Source organism: Pteropus vampyrus, unplaced genomic scaffold (genome assembly GCF_000151845.1).
Source record: "Pteropus vampyrus isolate Shadow unplaced genomic scaffold, Pvam_2.0 Scaffold74, whole genome shotgun sequence".
Lineage (NCBI taxonomy): Eukaryota > Metazoa > Chordata > Mammalia > Chiroptera > Pteropodidae > Pteropus > Pteropus vampyrus.
Window position 1 is genome coordinate 4,161,462 of NW_011888855.1, and position 4,471 is coordinate 4,165,932.

The window sequence follows — 4,471 nt, forward strand, 5'->3', positions numbered from 1 at the left end:
TTGATAACAGGGTCCTGGAGCTTGAATTCAAATCCTGATTGGTTTGCTGTGTGACCTGAGGCAAATATATTACAGGGTGGGTATAACAGGGTGAGGAAAATTCCAAGATGGGGTGATAAATTTGAGCTACGTCTGGAAATATGAGCAGGCAAAGGACATGGCAGATTCTGGGAATGGAATTCCATAGATCAGGATGGCTGGAGCTCAGGGAAGGCAGGTGAGGCTAGAAATGCCTACAAAGGCCAGAGGGCCTTGTAGGAATGTGGAGGAGTCGACTTTATTCTGAGGACAATGAGGAAATAGTAAGAGTTCTAAACAAGGGGTAACATGGCCAGATCTGTGTTTTCAGAAAGAGCTCACTCTAGCTGCTATGAAAAGCAAGCAGATAAATGAGGAAGCTGTGGGATTTGCTTCGGGAAGTGCTGGTGACTAGCCAGGAGTGATGACTGCAGAATCTACAGGACCTATGGAAAGTGGGCTTAGCCTCTGGACCACCTCTAGATCCAGCTGGCATTGGTGCCATGCCTGCCTTGGGCCCTGAGGTAGCCATGCTTCTTTGAATTTGATCACCTAGCAGGGCCTCATAGTGCTTGCTCACTCCCACCCCCCATACAGCCTGGCCCAAGGGCATTTAAGACTGGGGGCCAGCTCATTCCTCCTCAGTTCCTGGAAGTGTCATCAGCAGCTAAGCCAGAGCTGGCCCTGCTGGCTGCAGCCCTCTCTGACAGCTGCATTGACCTGTCTCTTTCCCCTTCCTTGCTGGTTTTGTTCACCTCATAGTGTGAAGGGTGGGTAGCTGCTGGCCTCCAAGTCTGTACCTACCCGCTTTGTGCCCTGCTCACAGGGAGGGGTCTGTGGGCAACTCTGGGATGCCCATCATCACGCACTCACATGTACACGCCAGAATTTGCTTTTTTCAGCAGCCTTTCCCTTCTTTGCTTCATTTTCGAATGGTGGAAGTAAAGTAAAAAGCAAAAGGGTACTGGTAGTTGGAAGGAAGGAGAAAGTAGCCCTAGGGTGACTAGGATAGGGGTGGCTCTCCCCAGAGAGGTGGCACAAGGCAGAGTTCTGGAATCTGACTGAAGGGTCAGTTTGCTTCCATCACTGACCACCTGTCTGACTTCAGCAGGTTACATCACTGCTCAAAGTCTCAGTTTCCTTATCTTTAAAAGGGGATACAAGTGTATGAAAAGATGCTCAACATCACTAATCATTAGGGAAACACAAACACAAATCAAAACCGTAATGAGATATCACATCACACACATTAGGATGGCTATTATTTAAAAAGAAACAAACAAACAAAAAACAGAAAATAACAAGTGTTGGCAAAGATGTGGAGAAATTGGAATCTTTGTGCATCATTAGTAGGAATGTAAAATGGTGCAGCCACTATGAGAAACAGTATAGCAGTTCTCCAAAATATTAAAAATAGAATTATCACATGATCCAGCAATTCAACTTCTTGGTATATATACGAAAGAATTGAAAGCAAGGTCTAGAGGAGATATTTGTACACCCACAGCAGCATCATTCACAGTAGCCAAAAGGTGGAAGCAACCCAAGTGTCCATCACCAGATGACTGGTTAAATGAAATGTGGCATATATGTACAATGAATGCATGTACATGGATATACAGTAGTTTCCTTCCTCGGGGGCTGATTTATTCATTCTGTGCAGTTACTAAGAATTGCTTTTTTTTTTTTTATTAAGTTTATTGGGGTGACATTGGTTAATACAATTATATAATTTTCAGGTGTACATTATAATTTGACATCTGTATATTCTATTGTGCGTTTACCACCCAAAGTCCAGTTTCCTTCAGCTACCATATATTTGATCCCCTTTACCCACTTCGCCCTCTCCCTGTCCCCCTATATTTGACTCCCCTTTACCCTGTCTACCTTCCCCCTCCTCTCCCATCCCACTAGTAATCAATCACTAGTCTATAGTCCATGTCCATGAGTCTCTGTTTTACTGTCCTGTTCATTTGTTGCTTTTAGGTTTATATTCCACATATAAGTGATATCATGTGATTTTCAACTTTTTCTGTCTGGCTTATTTCGCTTAGCATGAATTATCTCGAGGTCCATCTATGTTGTCGCAAATGGCAGTATTTCATCTCTTCTTATGGCTGAGTAATATTCCATTGTATATATGTACCACAGCTTCTTTAGCCAATTATCTATTGTAGGATACTTCAGTTGCTTCTATGTCCTGGCCACTGTGAATAATGTTGCTCTGAACATCGATGTGCAAATATCTTTTTGGATATGGGTTTTCAAGTCTTTGGGGTAAATACCTAGTAGAGGGATTGCTGGATCATATGGTACATCAATTCTCAGTTTTTTGAGGAACCTCCATACTGTTTTCCATAGTGTCTGTACCAATTTGCAGTCCCACCAGCAGTGTATGAGGGTTCCTATTTCTCCACATCCTCTCCAACATTTGTTATTACTTGTCCTGTTGATTATAGCTATTCTAACAGGTGTGAGATGGTATCACATTGTGGTTTTGATTTGCATTTCCCTAATAGCTAGCGATGTTGATCATCTTCTCACATATTAGTTGGCCATTTGTATGTCCTCCAGAGAGAAGTGTCTGTTCGGGTCCACTTCCCATTTTTTCATTGGATCATTTGTTTTTTTGTTGTTATTGAGTTGTATGAGTTCTTTGAAGAATTGCTTTTTTAACTTTATTTTGAAATAACTTTTGATTTAGAGAAAAGTCATGAAAATAGCACAGAGAATTCACATATACCCAGCTTTCCTTAATGTCCATACTTTATATAACCATAATTTATTTATTAAAACCAGGAAATTAATATTGGTTACAATATTCTTAACTAAAACTTCAGACCTCGTTCAGATTTCACCAGTTTTTCCACTAATGTTTCTTTCCGTTGTAGGATCCTATCCAGGACTTCACATTATATTTGGTTGTCATGTCTCCTTAGTCTCTCATCTGTGATAGTTCCCCAGTCTTTCCTTATCGTTCATGACCTTGACACTTTTCATAAGTCTATCAGTTTATTCTGATGAATCTTCTACAAGAAGATTTGTGTGATTTCTCTAATGATAAGATTGAGTTTGTGAGCTTTTTGGTAAGAATACCATGGAAGTGATGTGTCCTCGGGGCATTGCACCAGCAGGTACATGATGTCATTATGCCTTATTACTGGCAGTGTTTACTTTGCTCACTTGGTTAAGTTGGTATCTGCTGGGTCCCTACACTGTAAAGTTACCATTTTTTCCCTTTATAATTAAAAAGTATCTTGGAAGAGATACTTCGAGACTCTACAAATATCCAATTTCTCCACAAACTTTTACCCACTTGATATTATAGTATCCATCGCAGGACCTTAACTGAAACAACTATTTCTGTGGCATTTGCCTAGTGGTGATTTGCATCTGCCACATTCCTTCCAATCTATCAACTGGAATTTTACAAAGAAGAGCTTCCTCTTCACTCTCACTTATTTATTCATGCAATTATTACTTTATGTCAGTACAGACTCATGCATATTTATTTTGTTCCATGAGTTATAATCTAATACTATCCTATTTATTTTGTTGCTTCTGTTGTGCCAGCTTGAACCAAGTTATTTTTCTCTTTAAGAGTAAAGAATGTGAAAGTCAGGATAAGGTTCTTTATCTGTCTCTGGAGTCAGAGTTAGAGGAGCCCGTGTTTGGCTCTGGAGTAGCAATGCAGGAACAGAAACAGAAACAGATAGATTTGGCCCAACAGGGACCCCAAGTGTCCTCAAAAGGTGTGATGATGGAGTCCTTATCACTAAAACCTACTGCAGTTGTGAGACCAGTCTCTCCGGGCACAGCCCTCCATATAGCCCTCAGTGTCATGGACCCCATAAAGCTCAATGTGTGAGGAAGCTCAGAGGCCTCTTGCCTTGAGGCCGAAGGAGTTCTCCAGGGGCCTAGATCCATCAACAGGGCCACAGGCTGAACAATAGGGGTGAGCTTAGCTTCAGGCCAGGGTCTAAGCATGGGCTGGCCTCCACTTTAAACACATCCTCTTTTCCCATGGAGCATCAGATAGCCTTGACCCGCTTTAGTCTACGGGCTGGGAAAACAAGGCAGTCACCTCTGAGCCAGGCACCACTTCTCCTAGGCCCCATGCTCCAGAGGCCCTGAGGGCACCTGGTTTTGGTAAGGACCAGCCTTCTGTGGCAGGCTAAGAGCAGCCTGAGGCACTGCTTCTCCACCAGATAGACTTCTAGCCTCTCCTGCAGCTGGGTGCATCCTCTAGGAACCCAGAGGTGGAGCTGCTGGTGGCTATGCCCTTAAGCATTATAGAGCCCCCAGCAAAGGGCCTGAAGGCATGTGCTTTGTGCTGTCTTTCCTGGGACCTGGGGTCAGGGCCTGGACAGAGCAGGACACACTGATTTCCACCCACAATCCAAGGATATAAAGTAGGAACAAGGGGGCCTCATCTCTGCTAACAGAGCACTTA

The 4,471-nt window shown here is 43.0% G+C and overlaps 1 protein-coding gene across 1 annotated transcript in view; it reads left to right on the forward strand.

Moving 5' to 3' along the window:
• SLC22A4 (solute carrier family 22 member 4) overlaps positions 1 to 4,471 on the forward strand; it is a 44,794-nt gene that overhangs the window by 4,492 nt on the left and 35,831 nt on the right. The window lies entirely within an intron of this gene.